Below are 20,931 nucleotides of genomic sequence, written 5' to 3' on the forward strand. Positions count from 1 at the left end.
AATTGACAGTTTCAGTGTTGTACTACATTACTACGTGATGCAATCCAGAAATAGCCCAGGATCTAGCCATGAAGTATGAGAAATATGCGAAAGTATGAGCCTGATGGGGGCAAATCCTAGACCTAACCCAGACATAACTTGCGTTATCCTCTAAAATATTGATCGAAAACAGGTTTAATTGACTGCTTCAGTGTGGTGCCACATTACTACGTGATCCAATCTATAAATAGCCCAGGATCTAGCCATGAAGTATGAGAAATATGCGAAAGTATAGGTCTGATGGGGGCAAATCCCAGTCCTAACCTAGACCTAGCATGCGTTATCCTCTAAAATATTTATCAAGACAAGGTTTAATTGAATGTGTCAGTGTGGTACAACATTACTACGTGAACCAAACCAGTAAAAACACAGGACCCGTTCAACAAGTATGTGAAGAATGCGAAAGTATGAGTCTGATGAGTGAAAATCCCAGGCCTAACCTAGACCTTACATGCGCTATCCTCAAAAATATTGATCGAAACCAGGTTTAATCGTCTGCTTCCGTGTGGTACCACATTACTACGTGATCCAAACCAGGAAAAAACCCAGGATCTGTTCAACAAGTATGTGGAGTATGCGAAAGTTTGTGTCTGATGAGGGCTAATCCCAGGCCCAACCTAGACCTAACATGCGTTATCCTCAAAAATATTGATCGAAACCAGGTTTATTGGACTGTTTCGGTGTGGTACCACATTACTACGTGATCCAAACCGGAAATAAACCCAGGATCTGTTCAACAAGTATGTGAAGTATGCGAAAGTATGAGTCTGATGAGTGAAAATCCCAGGCCTAACCTAGACCTTACATGCGTTATCCTCAAAAATATTGATCGAAACCAGGTTTAATCGACTGTTTCAGTGTGGTACCACATTACTACGTGATCCAAACCAGAAAAAAACCCAGGATCTGTTCAACGAGTATGTGAAGTGTGCGAAACTTTGAGTCTGATGAGGGCAAATCTCAGAACTATCCCAGACCTAACATGCGTTATCCTCTAAAATAGTGATCGATACCAGGGTTAATTGACTGTTTCAGTGTGGTTCTACATTACTACGTGATCCAATCCAGAAAAAGCCCAGGATCTAGCCATCAAGTATGAGAAATATGCGACAGAATGAGCCTGATGAGAGCAAATCCCAGACCTAACCTAGACCTAACATGTGTTATCCTCAAAAATATTGATCGTAACCAGGTGTAATGGACTGGTTCATTGTGGTACCACATTACTACGTGATCCAATCCAGAAAGAGCCCAGGATCTAGCCATGAAGTATTAGAAATATGCGAAAGTATGAGCCTGATGAGGGCAAATCCTAGAACTTACCCTGACCTAACATGCGTTATCCTCTAAAATATTTATCAAGACCAGGTTTAATTGAATGTTTCAGTGTGGTACCACATTACTACGTGATCCAAACCAGTAAAAACACAGGATCCGTTCAACAGGTATGCGAAGAATGCGAAAGTATGAGTCTGATGATAGAAAATCCCAGGCCTAACCTAGACCTAACATGCGTTATCCTCAAAAATATTGATCGAAACCAGGTTTAATCGACTGTTTCAGTGTGGTACCACATTACTACGTGATCCAAACCAGAAAAAAACCCAGGATCTGTTCAACAAGTATGTGAAGTGTGCGAAAGTATGAGTTTGATGAGAGCTAATCCCAGGCCTAACCTAGACATAACATGCGTTATCCTCTAAAATATTGATCGAAACCAGGTTGAGTGGACTGTTTCAGTGTGGTACCACACTACTGCGTGATCCAAACCAGAAAAAACCCAGGATCTGTTCAACAAGTATGTGAAGTATGCGAAAGTATGAGTCTGATGAGGGCAAATCCCAGACCTACCTTAGACCTAACTTGCGTTGTCCTCTAAAATATTGATGGAAACCAGGTTTAATTGACAGTTTCAGTGTTGTACTACATTACTACGTGATGCAATCCAGAAATAGCCCAGGATCTAGCCATGAAGTATGAGAAATATGCGAAAGTATGAGCCTGATGGGGGCAAATCCTAGACCTAACCCAGACATAACTAGCGTTATCCTCTAAAATATTGATCAAATCCAGGTTTAATTGACTGCTTCAGTGTGGTGCCACATTACTACGTGATCCAATCTATAAATAGCCCAGGATCTAGCCATGAAGTATGAGAAATATGCGAAAGTATAGGTCTGATGGGGGCAAATCCCAGTCCTAACCTAGACCTAGCATGCGTTATCCTCTAAAATATTTATCAAGACAAGGTTTAATTGAATGTGTCAGTGTGGTACAACATTACTACGTGAACCAAACCAGTAAAAACACAGGACCCGTTCAACAAGTATGTGAAGAATGCGAAAGTATGAGTCTGATGAGTGAAAATCCCAGGCCTAACCTAGACCTTACATGCGCTATCCTCAAAAATATTGATCGAAACCAGGTTTAATCGTCTGCTTCCGTGTGGTACCACATTACTACGTGATCCAAACCAGAAAAAAACCCAGGATCTGTTCAACAAGTATGTGGAGTATGCGAAAGTATGTGTCTGATGAGGGCTAATCCCAGGCCCAACCTAGACATAACATGCGTTATCCTCTAAAATATTGATCAAAACCAGGTTGAATGGACTGTTTCAGTGTGGTACCACATTACTGCGTGATCCAAACCAGGAAAAACCCAGGATCTAGCCATCAAGTATGAGAAATATGCGAAAGAATGAGCCTGATGAGAGCAAATCCCAGACCTACCTTAGACCTAACATGTGTTATCCTCAAAAATATTGATCGAAACCAGGTTTAATGGACTGTTTCACTGTGGTACCACATTACTACGTGATCCAATCCAGGAAGAGCCCAGGATCTAGCCATGAAGTATTAGAAATATGCGAAAGTATGAGCCTGATGAGGGCAAATCCTAGACCTTACCCTGACCTAACATGCGTTATCCTCTAAAATATTTATCAAGACCAGGTTTAATTGAGTGTTTCAATGTGGTACCACATTACTACGTGATCCAAGCCAGTAAAAACACAGGATCCGTTCAACAAGTATGTGAAGTATGCGAAGGTATGAGTCTGATGAGGGCTAATCCCTGGCCTAACCTAGACATAACATGCGTTATCCTCTAAAATATTGATCGAAACCAGGTTGAGTGGACTGTTTCAGTGTGGTACCACATTACTGCGTGATCCAAACCAGGAAAAACCCAGGAACTAGCCATCAAGTATGAGAAATATGCGAAAGAATGAGCCTGATGAGAGCAAATCCCAGACCTAACCTAGACCTAACATGTGTTATCCTCAAAAATAATGATCGAAACCAGGTTTAATCGACTGTTTCAGTTTGGTACCACATTACTACGTGATCCAAACCAGAAAAAAACCCAGGATCTGTTCAACAAGTATGTGAAGTATGCGAAAGTATGATCCTGACGAGGGCAAATCCCAGACCTATCCCAGACCTAACTTGCGTTGTCCTCTAAAATATTGATGGAAACCAGGTTTAATTGACTGTTTCAGTGTGGTACTATATTACTACGTGATGCAATCCAGAAATAGCCCAGGATCTAGCCATGAATTATGAGAAATATGTGAAAGTATGAGCCTGATGAGTGAAAATCCCAGGCCTAACCTAGGCCTAACATGCGTCATCCTCTAAAATATTGATCGAAACCAAGTTTAATTGACAGTTTTAGTGTGGTACCACATTACTACGTGATCCAAACCGGAAAAAACCCTGGATCTGTTCAAGAAGTATGTGAAAAACGCGAAAGTATGAGCCTGATGAGGGCGAATCCCAGACCTATCCCATACCACACTTGCGTCGTCCTCTAAAATATTGATCGAAACCAGGTTTACTTGACAGTTTCAGTGTGGTAACACATTACTACGTGATCCAATCCAGAAATTGCCCAGGATCTAGCCGTGAAGTATGTGAAATATGCGAAAGTATGAGCATGATGAGGGCAAATCCTAGACCTTACCCTGACCTAACATGCGTTATCCTCTAGAATATTTATCAAGACCAGGTTTAATTGAATGTTTCAGTGTGGTACCACATTACTACGTGATCCAAACCAGTAAAAACACAGGATCCGTTCAACAAGTATGTGAAGTATGCGAAAGTATGAGTCTGATGAGGGCTAATCCCAGGCCTAACCTAGACATGACATGCGTTATCCTCTAAAATATTGATCGAAACCAGGTTTAATCGACTGTTTCAGTGTGGTACCACATTACTGCGTGATCCAAACCATTGAAAACCCAGAATCTGGCCATCAAGTATGAGAAATATGCGAAAGAATGAGCCTGATGAGAGCAAATCCCAGACCTAACCTGGACCTAACATGTGTTATCCTCAAAAATATTGATCGAAACCAGGTTTAATCGACTGTCTCAGTGTGGTACCACTTTACTACGTGATCCAATCCAGTAAAAACCCAGGATCTGTTCAAGAAGTATGTGAAAAACGCGATAGTATGAGCCTGATGAGGGCGAATCCCAGACCTTACCTAGACCTAACATGTATTATCCTCAAAAATATTGATCGAAACCAGGTTTAATCGACAGTTTTAGTGTGGTACCACATTACTACGTGATCCAAAGCAGAAAAAACCCTCGATCAGGTCAACATGCATGTTAAAACTGCGAAAGTATGACCCTGATGAGGGCAAATCCCAGACCTATCCCAGACCTAACATGCGTTATCCTCAAAAATATTGATCGAAACCAGGTATAATCGACTGTTTCAGTGTGGTACCACATTACTACGTGGTCCAAACCAGAAAAAAACCCAGGATCTTGTCAACGAGTATGTGAATTGTGCGAAAGTATGAGTCTGATGAGGGCAAATCCCAGACCTATCCCAGACCTAACTTGCGTTATCCTCTAAAATATATATCAAGACCAGGTTTAATTGAATGTTTCAGTGTGGTACCGCATTACTACGTGATCCAAACCAGTAAAAACACAGGATCCGTTCAACAAGTATGTGAAGAAGGCGAAAGTATGAGTCTGATGAGGGCAAATCCCAGGCCTAACGTAGACCTAACATGCGTTATCCTCTAAAATATTTATCAAGACCAGGTTTACTTGAATGTTTCAGCGTGGTACCACATTACTACGTGATCCAAACCAGTAAAAACACAGGATCCGTTCAGCAAGTATGCGAAGAAAGCGAAAGTATGAGTCTGATGATAGAAAATCCCAGGCCTAACGTAGACCTAACATGCGTTATCCTCAAAAATATTGATCGAAACCAGGTTTAATCGACTGTTTCAGTGTGGTACCACATTACTACGTGATCCAAACCAGAAAAAAACCCAGGATCTGTTCAACAAGTATGTGAAGTATGCGAAAGTATGAATCTGATGAGGGCAAATGCCAGGCCTAACCTAGACATAACATGCGTTATCCTCTAAAATATTGATCGAAACCAGGTTGAGTGGACTGTTTCAGTGTGGTACCACACTACTGCGTGATCAAAACCAGAAAAAACCCAGGATCTGTTCAACAAGTATGTGAAAAATGCGAAAGTATGATCCTGACGAGGGCAAATCCCAGACCTATCCCATACCTAACTTGTGTTGTCCTCTAAAATATTGATGGAAACCAGGTTTAATCGACTGTTTCAGTGTGGTACCACATTACTACGTGATCCAAACCAGAAAAAAACACAGGATCCGTTCAGCAAGTATGCGAAGAAAGCGAAAGTATGAGTCTGATGATAGAAAATCCCAGGCCTAACGTAGACCTAACATGCGTTATCCTCAAAAATATTGATCGAAACCAGGTTTAATGGACTGTTTCGGTGTGGTACAACATTACTACGTGATCCAAACCGGAAAAAAACCCAGGATCTGTTCAACAAGTATGTGAAGTATGCGAAAGTATGAGTCTGATGACGGCAAATACCAGGCCTAACCCAGACCTAACTTGCGTTGTCCGCTAAAATATTGATGGAAACCAGGTTTAATTGACAGTTTCAGTGTTGTACTACATTACTACGTGATGCAATCCAGAAATAGCCCAGGATCTAGCCATGAAGTATGAGAAATATGCGAAAGTATGAGCCTGATGGGGGCAAATCCCAGTCCTAACCTGGACCTAGCATGCCTTATCCTCTAAAATATTTATCAAGACAACGTTTAATTGAATGTGTCAGTGTGGTACAACATTACTACGTGAACCAAACCAGTAAAAACACAGGATCCGTTCAACAAGTATGTGAAAAATGCGAAAGTATGATCCTGACGAGGGCAAATCCCAGACCTATCCCAGACCTAACTTGTCTTGTCCTTTAAAATATTGATGGAAACCAGGTTTAATTGACTGTTTCAGTGTGGTACTACATTACTACGTGATGCAATCCAGAAATAGCCCAGGATCTAGCCATGAATTATGAGAAATATGCGAAAGTATGAGCCTGATGAGGGCAAATCCTGGACCTAACCCAGACCTAACATGCGTTATCCTCAAAAATATTGATCGAAACCAGGTTTATTGGACTGTTTCGGTGTGGTACCACTGTACTACGTGATCCAAACCGGAAATAAACCCAGGATCTGTTCAACAAGTATGTGAAGTATGCGAAAGTATGAGTCTGATGAGGGCAAATCCCAGGCCTAACCCAGACCTAACTTGCGTTGTCCTCTAAAATATTGATCGAAACCAGGTTTAATGGACTGTTCCAGTGTTGTACTTCATTACTACGTGATGCAATCCAGAAAAAGCCCTGGATCTTGCCATGAAGTATGAGAAATATGCGAAAGAATGAGCCTGATGAGAGCAAATCCCAGACCTAACCTAGACCTAACATGAATTATTCTCTAAAACATTGATCAAAACCAGGTTTAATTGACTGTTTCAGTGTGGTACCACATTACTACGTGATCCAATCCAGAAATAGCCCAGGATCCAGCCATGAATTATGAGAAATATGCGAAAGTATGAGCCTGATGAGGGCAAATCCTGGACCTAACCCAGACCTAACATGCGTTATCCTCAAAAATATTGATCGAAACCAGGTTTATTGGACTGTTTCGGTGTGGTACCACTGTACTACGTGATCCAAACCAGAAAAAACCCAGGATCTGTTCAACAAGTATGTGAAAAACGCGAAAGTATGAGTCTGATGAGTGAAAATCTCAGGCCTAACCTAGACCTAACATGCGTTATCCTCAATAATATTGATCGCAACCAGGTTTAATGGACTGTTTCAATGTTGTACTTCATTACTACGTGATGCAATCCAGAAAAAGCCCTGGATCTTGCCATCAAGTATGAGAAATATGCGAATGAATGAGCCTGATGAGAGCAAATCCCAGACCTAACCTAGACCTAACATGAATTATTCTCTAAAACATTTATCAAAACCAGGTTTAATTGACTGTTTCAGTGTGGTACCACATTACTACGTGATCCGATCCAGAAATAGCCCAGGATCCAGCCATGAAGTATGCAGAAATATGCGAAACTATGAGCCTGATGAGGGCAAATCCTAGACCTAACCCAGACCTAACACGCGTTATCCTCTAAAATATTGATCGCAACCAGGTTTAATGGACTGTTTCAGTGTGGTACCACACTACTACGTGGTCCAAACCAGAAAAAACCCAGGATCTGTTCAACAAGTATGTGAAAAACGCGAAAGTATGAGTCTGATGAGTGAAAATCCCAGGCCTAACCTAGACCTAACATGCGTTATCCTCAATAATATTGATCGCAACCAGGTTTAATGGACTGTTTCAGTGTTGTACTTCATTACTACGTGATGCAATCCAGAAAAAGCCCTGGATCTTGCCATCAAGTATGAGAAATATGCGAAAGAATGAGCCTGATGAGAGCAAATCCCAGACCTAACCTAGACCTAACATGAATTATTCTCTAAAACATTGATCAAAACCAGGTTTAATTGACAGTTTCAGTGTGGTACCGCATTACTACGTGATCCAATCCAGAAATAGCCCAGGATCCAGCCATGAAGTATGAGAAATATGCGAAAGTATGAGCCTGATGAGGGCAAATCCTAGACCTAACCCAGACCTAACACGCGTTATACTCTAAAATATTGATCGCAACCAGGTTTAATGGACAGTTTCAGCGTGGTACCACACTACTACGTGGTCCAAACAAGAAAAAACCCAGGATCTGTTCAACAAGTATGTGAAAAACGCGAAAGTATGAGTCTCATGAGAGCAAATCCCAGACCTAACCTAGACCTAACATGAATTATTCTCTAAAACATTGATCAAAACCAGGTTTAATTGACAGTTTCAGTGTGGTACCGCATTACTACGTGATCCAATCCAGAAATAGCCCAGGATCCAGCCATGAAGTATGAGAAGTGTGCGAAAGTATGAGCCTGATGAGGGCAAATCCAAGACCTAACCCAGACCTAACACGCGTTATCCTCTAAAATATTGATCGCAACCAGGTTTAATGGACTGTTTCAGTGTGGTACCACACTACTACATGATCCAAACCAGAAAAAACCCAGGATCTGTTCAACAAGTATGTGAAAAACGCGAAAGTATGAGTCTGATGAGTGAAAATCCCAGGCCTAACCTAGACCTAACATGCGTTATCCTCAATAATATTGATCGCAACCAGGTTTAATGGACTGTTTCAGTGTGGTACCACACTACTACGTGATCCAAACCAGAAAAAACCCTGGATCTGTTCAACAAGTATGTGAAAAACGCGAAAGGATGAGTCTGATGAGGTCAAATCCCAGACCTATCCCAGACTTAACTTTTTTTTTTTTTTTTTTTTTTTGTCGTGGGGAAAATCTTCGAAAGACTCCCTCCCACCTCCTTGGGGAGAGGTGGGAGGCGTGTGTGGGATTCCCCGCGCCCGTACAACGACAGGCGCGGGACCTACCCACTAAAAACCCCACGGTGACCCTTCGGCACGCTTTGGGAGGATACCGGGAATCGCTCGAAGCATTCTTCCGGTATCCTCCCCGTGCCCGCGCTTTCGCGCCCATCCCCCGGGGGGACAATCGGTCCCCCCAGTAGACACACTGCCTCATAGCGGCGGGACGGGGCCACTCCATCCCGCCGCTATCCGTCCCGGGGCCGCGTTTAGTGGCGGCTGCGAGCCCCAACTCGCAACCGCCCGCGACCCCGTTTCCATCCCTCGGCGGCCGGGCGTTCATGGCCGCACCAGACCGCCGAGGGTGCCTCCCCTTGCGTCGGACCGGTAGGGGGAGGCACTCCTACCCCCAACCTGTCCGACCCGGCGCCGCCTGGCGGGAGCCTAGGTCATCCGCCACGCCGAGGCGGCCGCCCGCGACGCCTCGCGACCGGGCGACGACCTCGGGCCACCGCACGAGCGCGCGCTTCAGCACGCCGCTGAAGCTCGCGCTCCCTCCCCGCGGCCTCCTTCTGCAACATTACGTTCTCGCAGAAGGAGGCCACGGCCCTCCACTTCTCCTCGCTGCCGAGCATGGCGCGCACCACGCCCGGCAGCGAGACATCCCGCCCGACGACGCCGACCAGGACACGGCGCTCCCCCTCCCACGCGGGGCATACCTCCAGGGTATGATCCGCCGTGTCCTGCTCAGCGTCGCAGTGGCAGCAACGCGCCGTCGGCTCCTTCCCTATCCGGCACAGGTATCTTCCGAAGCTGCCATGCCCGGAAAATACCTGTGCCAGCCGGTAGGTGAGGCTGCCATGGCCTCTGTCCAGCCACTCATTCAGGAGTGGCCGAACAGCCCCGACAGTCCGGTGCCCCGCGGTTGGCAGAGCCAGCCGCTCCTGCCACGCGAGCAACACGGACTGCCGGGCCTGGCGCTTCAAATCGCCCCAAGCAGGTTCCTGCCCGCCCGGGACCGCCCCCACCCCCGCGCGACGGTCGACGCGGTGCCGGTACATCACCGCGTGCGACCGCGCGAGCAGGTCCATGGGCGGCATCCCCGCTAGAACCGTCGCCGCCTCATGTGACATGGTCCGATACCCGCGGACGACCCTGAGCGCCATGCGCCTCTGCACCCGACGCAGCATAGTCATGCTGCGCCGGGAGGCAGCCAGGTCGTCCGCCCAGACGGGGGCCCCGTATAGGGCCACCGACTGGACCATTGCCACATAGAGGCGACGAACTCGGCCCGCCGGGCCCCCCAGGTTGGGCAGGATCCGGCCCAGAGCCGCAACCATCCTTTCCAACCGGGGGACCAGGCAGCGGAAATGCTTCTCGAAACGCCAGTGGCTATCGAGGATCAGCCCTAGATACCTGATCTGGGGCTTCACCTCGATGTCAGCCCCACCCACCCGAATCAGAGTGGGTGGCGGATCCTGCCGAGGTGAATGAAACGCAATCACCTCGGTCTTATGGACCGCCACCGTCATCCCCATCCCCCTGATCCGGTCGACGACGCGTTGCGACCCCTCCTCCGCGCGACGCATGGCCCTCCCCCAGTGCGCCCCGACGGCCAGCACCAGTGTGTCATCCGCATAACACACCGTGCTGACGCCGTCGGGGAGGCCGGCCCGCAACACCGAGTCGTACGCGATGTTCCACAGGAGTGGCCCGAGGACCGACCCCTGCGGAACACCGCAGTACACCTCCCTCCGCATATCACCATCCCGGCCCGGATACTCGATCCACCTGCCGCGGAGATAATCCCCGACGACCGCCCTGAGACAAGGGGGGACTCGATGATATTCGAGTCCCCTCCTTATCTCTTCCCAGGGGAGGGTGTTAAAGGCATTGGCAATATCCAAGGATATTGCCAATGCCACCCCTCCCCGGGAGACGTCCGCCTCCGAGAGGGCCCTCACACGACCTATCGCGTCGATAGTCGATCGGCCCCCCCGGAAACCGAACTGGCAGTCGGCCAGACCGGGATCACCCCGCGACAGGTGCTCGACGAGGCGGGCAGCAATCACACGCTCGAAGAGCTTGCCCACCTCGTCGAGGAGACAAATGGGCCGGTATGCGGAGGGAGACTCCGCGGGCCGACCCTCCTTCCGGAGGAGGACCATCCTCGCCACCTTCCAACTGGGGGGGAATCGCCCATCCCTCAGGCAGCGGTCGAACAACCGCCTGAGGTCGGCCCCAAGGACGCCCTGGGTCAAGACCCAAACCCGGCCGGGCACACCATCCGGACCCGGGGCCGTGTTACGAACCCCGAGCCGTCTGATGGCCGCTGCCAGCTCCTCCTGCGTGACCCCCAGCTCGGCCGTCCACTCCACTGGGACAGCCGCCGCCGCCGGAGGACGCGGTCCCCTCTCCCCAATTGGGAAGAGTGTATTGACCACGTCCTCCAGCAGCCGGGGGTCAAGACCCTCGGTGACGGGGGGCGCCCACGGGCGGAGCTTATTCAGCACCACCTTATATGGGCGCCCCCATGGATCGTCATCAAGGGTCTGGAGGAGCTCCTTCCATGCCTGGGTCTTGGCCCGTTTGATGGCGACCTGCAGAGCAACCCGCGCCACGCGGTATGCTCCATACAGGTCATCAGCTGCCCTCGCTCGCGCCACGCCGTCGCCTGTACGTTGACGACGGCGCGCGCGGGTGTACTGGCGTCGGGCGCGGACAGTCGCGACTCGCAACTCCGCGATCGCGTCCGACCACCAGTACACCGCCCGGCGAGGAGAAGCCCGCCCGACACGAGGCATCGCCGCGTCGCAAATACCCGCGACTAATGCCCCGAGCCGGGCGACCTCCTCCTCTATGCTCGGCAACTCGGCCGCTCCCTGCGGCCAAGTTGCAGCGAGGGCAGCTGCCATCAGGGCGTCCTTGTCCAGGCGCCGAAGCGCCCAGCGGCGTGGTGGGGTGCCACGCAGGCGGCCGTGTCGGGATGCACTCGCGGCGGCAGAGACCTCCATCCGGATGTACCGATGATCGGAGAGTGTCTCTGCCCCCGCGACCACGTGCCAACCCGACACCATGCGCACGGCGTTGGGGGTCGCGAATCCAACATCCACGATGGACCCCCCATATCGCCGCACGCATGTGTTCTCCGACCCCCGGTTCAATACCCGGAGGTCGAGCCCCGCCGCCCAATCGCCCAGGATCCCGCCGCGAACGGAGGTCCTGGGGGATCCCCAAGCCACCGACTTGGCATTAAAATCCCCCAGGACCAGCACCGGCCGGGCCGCGTAGCGCTGCACGCATGCCGCGACCTCGGCCAAGTACAGCTCGAACGCAGCGTGACCGCTACGGGGCGAAATGTAGCACCCCACCACAGCGACTCCCCCCCAGTCCACGGCGACGAATCCCCGACCGCGCTCCATCCCAGACTTAACTTGCGTTATCCTCTGAAATATTGATCGAAACCAGGTTTAATTGACTGTTCCTGTGTGGTACCACATTACTACGTGATCCAATCCAGAAATAGCCCAGGATCTAGCCATGAAGTATGAGAAACATGCGAAAGTATGAGCCTGACGAGGGCAAATCCTAGACCTAACCCAGACCTAACATGCGTTATCCTCTAAAATATTTATCAAGACCAGGTTTAATTGATTGTTTCAGTTTGGTCCCACATTACTACGTGATCCAAACCAGAAAAAACCCTGGATCCGTTCAACAAGTATGTGAAGAATGCGAAAGTTTGAGTCTGATGAGTGAAAATCCCAGACCTAACCTATACCAAACATGCGTTATCCTCTAAAATATTGATCCAAACCAGGTTTAATGGACTGTTTCAGTGTGGTACCACACTACTGCGTGATCCAAACCAGAAAAAACCCAGGATCCGTTCAACAAGTATGTGAAGAATGCGAAAGTATGAGCCTGATGAGGGCAAATCCCAGACCTATCCCAGACCTAACATGAATCATTCTCTAAAACATTGATCAAAACCAGGTTTAATTGACTGTTTCAGTGTGGTACCACATTACTACGTGATCCAATCCAGTAATAGCCCAGGATCCAGCCATGAAGTATGAGAAATATGCGAAAGTATGAGCCTGATGAGGGCAAATCCTAGACCTAACCCAGACCTAACATGCGTTATCCTCTAAAATATTGATCGAAACCAGGTTTAATGGACTGTTTCAGTGTGGTAACACATTACTACGTGATCCAATCCAGAAATAGCCCAGGATCTAGCCATGAAGTATTAGAAATATGCGAAAGTATGAGCCTGATGAGGGCAAATCCTAGACCTTACCCAGACCTAACATGCGTTATCCTCTAAAATATTTATCAAGACCAGGTTTAATTGAATGTTTCAGTGTGGTACCACATTACTACGTGATCCAAACCAGAAAAAACCCAGGATCCGTTCAACGAGTATGTGAAGAATGCGAAAGTATGTGTCTGATGAGTGAAAATCCCAGGCCTAACCTAGACCTAACATGCGTTATCCTCAAAAATATTGATCGAAACCAGGTTTAATTGACTGTTTCAGTGTTGTACTTCATTACTACGTGATGCAATCCAGAAAAAGCCCAGGATCTGGCCATCAAGTATGAGAAATATGCGAAGAACGAGCCTGATGAGAGCAAATCCCAGACCTAACCTAGACCTAACATGAATTATTCTCTAAAATATTGATCAAAACCAGGTTTAATTGAATGTTTCAGTGTTGTACTTCATTACTACGTGATGCAATCCAGAAAAAGCCCAGGATCCAGCCATCAAGTATGAGGACTATGCGAAAGAATGAGCCTGATAAGATCAAATCCCAGACCTAACCTAGACCTAAGATGAATTATTCTCTAAAATATTGATCGAAACCAGGTTTAATGGACTATTTCAGTGTTGTACTTCATTACTACGTGATGCAATCCAGAAAAAGCCCTGGATCTTGCCATCAAGTATGAGAAATATGCGAAAGAATGAGCCTGATGAGAGCAAATCCCAGACCTAACCCAGACCTAACATGAATCATTCTCTAAAAGATTGATCAAAACCAGGTTTAATTGACTGTTTCAGTGTGGTACCACATTACTACGTGATCCAATCCAGTAATAGCCCAGGATCCAGCCATGAAGTATGAGAAATATGCGAAAGTATGAGCCTGATGAGGGCAAATCCTAGACCTACCCCACACCTAACACGCGTTATCCTCTAAAATATTGATCGCAACCAGTTTGAGTGGACTGTTTCAGTGTGGTACCACACTACTACGTGATCCAAACCAGAAAAAACCCAGGATCTGTTCAACAAGTATGTGAAAAACGCGAAAGTATGAGTCTGATGAGTGAAAATCCCAGGCCTAACCTAGACCTAACATGCGTTATCCTCAAAAATATTGATCGCAACCAGGTTTAATGGACTGTTTCAGTGTTGTACTTCATTACTACGTGATGCAATCCAGAAAAAGCCCTGGATCTTGCCATCAAGTATGAGAAATATGCGAAAGAATGTGCCTGATGAGAGCAAATCCCAGACCTAACCTAGACCTAACATGAATTATTCTCTAAAATATTGATCGAAACCAGGTTTAATGGACTGTTTCAGTGTGGTCCCACATTACTACGTGATCCAATCCAGTAATAGCCCAGGATCCAGCCATGAAGTATGAGAAATATGCGAAAGTATGAGCCTGATGAGGGCAAATCCTAGACCTACCCCAGACCTAACACGCGTTATCCTCTAAAATATTGATCGCAACCAGGTTTAATGGACTGTTTCAGTGTGGTACCACACTACTGCGTGATCCAAACCAGAAAAAACCCAGGATCCGTTCAACAAGTATGTGAAGAATGCGAAAGTATGAGCCTGATGAGGGCAAATCCCAGACCTATCCCAGACCTAACTTGCGTTGTCCTCTAAGATATTGATGGAAGCCAGGTTTAATTTACTGTTTCAGTGTTGTACTTCATTACTACGTGATGCAATCCAGATAAAGCCCAGGATCTAGCCATCATGTATGAGAAATATGCGAAAGAATGTGCCTGATGAGAGCAAATCCCAGACCTAACCTAGACCTAACATGAATTATTCTCTAAAATATTGATCGAAACCAGGTTTAATGGACTGTTTCAGTGTGGTCCCACATTACTACGTGATCCAAACCAGAAAAAACCCAGGATCCGTTCAACAAGTATGTGAAGAATGCGAAAGTATGAGTCTGATGAGGGCAAATCCCAGGCCTAACCTAGACCTAACATGCGTTATCTTCTAAAATATTGAGCGAAACCAGGTTTAATGGACTGTTTCAGTGTGGTACCACACTACTTCGTGATCCAAACCAGAAAAAACCCAGGATCTGTTCAACAAGTATGTGAAAAACGCGAAACTGTGAGCCTGATGGGGGCAAATCTTAGACCTATCCCAGACCTAAGATGCGTTATCCTCTAAAATATTTATCCAGACCAGGTTTCATTGAATGTTTCAGTGTGGTACCACTTTACTACGTGATCCAATCCAGAAATAGCCCAGGATCCAGCCATGAAGTATGAGAAATATGCGAAAGTATGAGCGTGATGAGGGCAAATCCTAGACCTAACCCAGACCTAACATGCGTGATCCTCTAAAATATTTATCAAGACCAGGTTTAATTGAATGCTTCAGTGTGGTACCACATTACTACGTGATCCAAACCAGAAAAAATCCAGGATCCGTTTAACAAGTATGTGAAAAATGCGAAAGTATGAGCCTGATGAGGGCAAATCCCAGACCTATCCCAGACCTAACTTGTGTTGTCCTCTAAGATATTGATGGAAACCAGGTTTAATTTACTGTTTCAGTGTTGTACTTCATTACTACGTGATGCAATCCAGATAAACCCCAGGATCTAGCCATCAAGTATGAGAAATATGCGAAAGAATGTGCCTGATGAGAGCAAATCCCAGACCTAACCTAGACCTAACATGAATTATTCTCTAAAATATTGATCGGAACCAGGTTTAATGGACTGTTTCAGTGTGGTCCCACATTACTACGTGATCCAAACCAGAAAAAACCCAGGATCCGTTCAACAAGTATGTGAAGAATGCGAAAGTATGAGTCTGATGAGGGCAAATCCCAGGCCTAACCTAGACCTAACATGCGTTATCTTCTAAAATATTGAGCGAAACCAGGTTTAATGGACTGTTTCAGTGTGGTACCATACTACTTCGTGATCCAAACCAGAAAAAACCCAGGATCTGTTCAACAAGTATGTGAAAAACGCGAAACTGTGAGCCTGATGGGGGCAAATCTTAGACCTATCCCAGACCTAAGATGCGTTATCCTCTAAAATATTTATCCAGACCAGGTTTCATTGAATGTTTCAGTGTGGTACCACTTTACTACGTGATCCAATCCAGAAAAAACCCAGGATCCGTTCAACAAGGATGTGAAGAATGCGAAAGTATGAGTCTGATGAGGGCAAATCCCAGGCCTAACCTAGACCTAACATGCGTTGTCTTCTAAAATATTGAGCGAAACCAGGTTTAATGGACTGTTTCAGTGTGGTACCACACTACTTCGTGATCCAAACCAGAAAAAACCCAGGATCTGTTCAACAAGTATGTGAAAAACACGAAACTGTGAGCCTGATGGGGGCAAATCTTAGACCTATCCCAGACCTAAGATGCGTTATCCTCTAAAATATTTATCCAGACCAGGTTTCATTGAATGTTTCAGTGTGGTACCACTTTACTACGTGATCCAATCCAGAAATAGCCCAGGATCCAGCCATGAAGTATGAGAAATATGCGAAAGTATGAGCCTGATGAGGGCAAATCCTAGACCTAACCCAGACCTAACATGCGTTATCCTCTAAAATATTTATCAAGACCAGGTTTAATTGAATGTTTCAGTGTGGTACCACATTACTACGTGATCCAAACCAGAAAAAATCCAGGATCCGTTCAACAAGTAAGTGAAAAATGCGAAAGTATGACACTGATGAGGGCAAATCCCAGACCTATCCCAAACCAAACTAGCGTTGTCCTCTAAAATATTGATCGAAACCAGGTTTAATGGACTGTTTCAGTGTGGTAACACATTACTACGTGATCCAATCCAGAAATAGCCCAGGATCTAGCCATGAAGTATTAGAAATATGCGAAAGTATGAGCCTGATGAGGGCAAATCCTAGACCTTACCCAGACCTAACATGCGTTATCCTCTAAAATATTTATCAAGACGAGGTTTAATTGAATGTTTCAGTGTGGTACCACATTACTACGTGATCCAAACCAGAAAAAACCCAGGATCCGTTCAACGAGTATGTGAAGAATGCGAAAGTATGTGTCTGATGAGTGAAAATCCCAGGCCTAACCTAGACCTAACATGCGTTATCCTCAAAAATATTGATCGAAACCAGGTTTAATTGACTGTTTCAGTGTTGTACTTCATTACTACGTGATGCAATCCAGAAAAAGCCCAGGATCTGGCCATCAAGTATGAGAAATATGCGAAAAACGAGCCTGATGAGAGCAAATCCCAGGCCTAACCTAGACCTAACATGAATTATTCTCTAAAATATTGATCAAAACCAGGTTTAATTGAATGTTTCAGTGTTGTACTTCATTACTACGTGATGCAATCCAGAAAAAGCCCAGGATCCAGCCATCAAGTATGAGAACTATGCGAAAGAATGAGCCTGATAAGATCAAATCCCAGACCTATCCTAGACCTAAGATGAATTATTCTCTAAAATATTGATCGAAACCAGGTTTAATGGACTGTTTCAGTGTTGTACTTCATTACTACGTGATGCAATCCAGAAAAAGCCCTGGATCTTGCCATCAAGTATGTGAAAAACGCGAAAGTATGAGTCTGATGAATGAAAATCCCAGGCCTAACCTAGACCTAACATGCGTTATCCTCAATAATATTGATCGCAACCAGGTTTAATGGACTGTTTCAGTGTTGTACTTCATTACTACGTGATGCAATCCAGAAAAAGCCCTGGATCTTGCCATCAAGTATGAGAAATATGCGAAAGAATGAGCCTGATGAGAGCAAATCACAGACCTAACCTAGACCTAACATGAATTATTCTCTAAAACATTGATCAAAACCAGGTTTAATTGACTGTTTCAGTGTGGTACCACATTACTACGTGATCCAATCCAGAAATAGCCCAGGATCCAGCAATGAAGTATGAGAAATATGCGAAAGTATGAGCCTGATGAGGGCAAATCCTAGACCTAACCCAGACCTAACACGCGTTATCCTCTAAAATATTGATCGCAACCAGGTTTAATGGACTGTTTCAGTGTGGTACCACACTACTGCGTGATCCAAACCAGAAAAAAACCAGGATCCGTTCAACAAGTATGTGAAGAATGCGAAAGTGTGAGCCTGATGAGGGCAAATCCCAGACCTATCCCTGACCTAACTTGCGTTGTCCTCTAAGATATTGATGGAAGCCAGGTTTAATTTACTGTTTCAGTATTGTACTTCATTACTACGTGATGCAATCCAGATAAAGCCCAGGATCTAGCCATCAAGTATGAGAAATATGCGAAAGAATGTGCCTGATGAGAGCAAATCCCAGACCTAACCTAGACCTAACATGAATTATTCTCTAAAATATTGATCGAAACCAGGTTTAATGGACTGTTTCAGTGTGGTCCCACATTACTACGTGATCCAAACCAGAAAAAACCCAGGATCCGTTCAACAAGTATGTGAAGAATGCGAAAGTATGAGTCTGATGAGGGCAAATCCCAGGCCTAACCTAGACCTAACATGCGTTATCTTCTAAAATATTGAGCGAAACCAGGTTTAATGGACTGTTTCAGTGTGGTACCACACTACTTCGTGATCCAAACCAGAAAAAACCCAGGATCTGTTCAACAAGTATGTGAAAAACGCGAAACTGTGAGCCTGATGGGGGCAAATCTTAGACCTATCCCAGACCTAAGATGCGTTATCCTCTAAAATATTTGTCCAGACCAGGTTTCATTGAATGTTTCAGTGTGGTACCACTTTACTACGTGATCCAATCCAGAAATAGCCCAGGATCCAGCCATGAAGTATGAGAAATATGCGAAAGTATGAGCGTGATGAGGGCAAATCCTAGACCTAACCCAGACCTAACATGCGTGATCCTCTAAAATATTTATCAAGACCAGGTTTAATTGAATGCTTCAGTGTGGTACCACATTACTACGTGATCCAAACCAGAAAAAATCCAGGATCCGTTTAACAAGTATGTGAAAAATGCGAAAGTATGAGCCTGATGAGGGCAAATCCCAGACCTATCCCAGACCTAACTTGTGTTGTCCTCTAAGATATTGATGGAAACCAGGTTTAATTTACTGTTTCAGTGTTGTACTTCATTACTACGTGATGCAATCCAGATAAACCCCAGGATCTAGCCATCAAGTATGAGAAATATGCGAAAGAATGTGCCTGATGAGAGCAAATCCCAGACCTAACCTAGACCTAACATGAATTATTCTCTAAAATATTGATCGGAACCAGGTTTAATGGACTGTTTCAGTGTGGTCCCACATTACTACGTGATCCAAACCAGAAAAAACCCAGGATCCGTTCAACAAGTATGTGAAGAATGCGAAAGTATGAGTCTGATGAGGGCAAATCCCAGGCCTAACCTAGACCTAACATGCGTTATCTTCTAAAATATTGAGCGAAACCAGTTTTAATGGACTGTTTCAGTGTGGTACCATACTACTTCGTGATCCAAACCAGAAAAAACCCAGGATCTGTTCAACAAGTATGTGAAAAACGCGAAACTGTGAGCCTGATGAGAGCAAATCACAGACCTAACCTAGACCTAACATGAATTATTCTCTAAAACATTGATCAAAACCAGGTTTAATTGACTGTTTCAGTGTGGTACCACATTACTACGTGATCCAATCCAGAAATAGCCCAGGATCCAGCAATGAAGTATGAGAAATATGCGAAAGTATGAGCCTGATGAGGGCAAATCCTAGACCTAACCCAGACCTAACACGCGTTATCCTCTAAAATATTGATCGCAACCAGGTTTAATGGACTGTTTCAGTGTGGTACCACACTACTGCGTGATCCAAACCAGAAAAAAACCAGGATCCGTTCAACAAGTATGTGAAGAATGCGAAAGTGTGAGCCTGATGAGGGCAAATCCCAGACCTATCCCTGACCTAACTTGCGTTGTCCTCTAAGATATTGATGGAAGCCAGGTTTAATTTACTGTTTCAGTATTGTACTTCATTACTACGTGATGCAATCCAGATAAAGCCCAGGATCTAGCCATCAAGTATGAGAAATATGCGAAAGAATGTGCCTGATGAGAGCAAATCCCAGACCTAACCTAGACCTAACATGAATTATTCTCTAAAATATTGATCGAAACCAGGTTTAATGGACTGTTTCAGTGTGGTCCCACATTACTACGTGATCCAAACCAGAAAAAACCCAGGATCCGTTCAACAAGTATGTGAAGAATGCGAAAGTATGAGTCTGATGAGGGCAAATCCCAGGCCTAACCTAGACCTAACATGCGTTATCTTCTAAAATATTGAGCGAAACCAGGTTTAATGGACTGTTTCAGTGTGGTACCACACTACTTCGTGATCCAAACCAGAAAAAACCCAGGATCTGTTCAACAAGTATGTGAAAAACGCGAAACTGTGAGCCTGATGGGGGCAAATCTTAGACCTATCCCAGACCTAAGATGCGTTATCCTCTAAAATATTTGTCCAGACCAGGTTTCATTGAATGTTTCAGTGTGGTACCACTTTACTACGTGATCCAATCCAGAAATAGCCCAGGATCCAGCCATGAAGTATGAGAAATATGCGAAAGTATGAGCGTGATGAGGGCAAATCCTAGACCTAACCCAGACCTAACATGCGTGATCCTCTAAAATATTTATCAAGACCAGGTTTAATTGAATGCTTCAGTGTGGTACCACATTACTACGTGATCCAAACCAGAAAAAATCCAGGATCCGTTTAACAAGTATGTGAAAAATGCGAAAGTATGAGCCTGATGAGGGCAAATCCCAGACCTATCCCAGACCTAACTTGTGTTGTCCTCTAAGATATTGATGGAAACCAGGTTTA

Source organism: Colletes latitarsis, chromosome 1, assembly GCF_051014445.1.
Source record: "Colletes latitarsis isolate SP2378_abdomen chromosome 1, iyColLati1, whole genome shotgun sequence".
Lineage (NCBI taxonomy): Eukaryota > Metazoa > Arthropoda > Insecta > Hymenoptera > Colletidae > Colletes > Colletes latitarsis.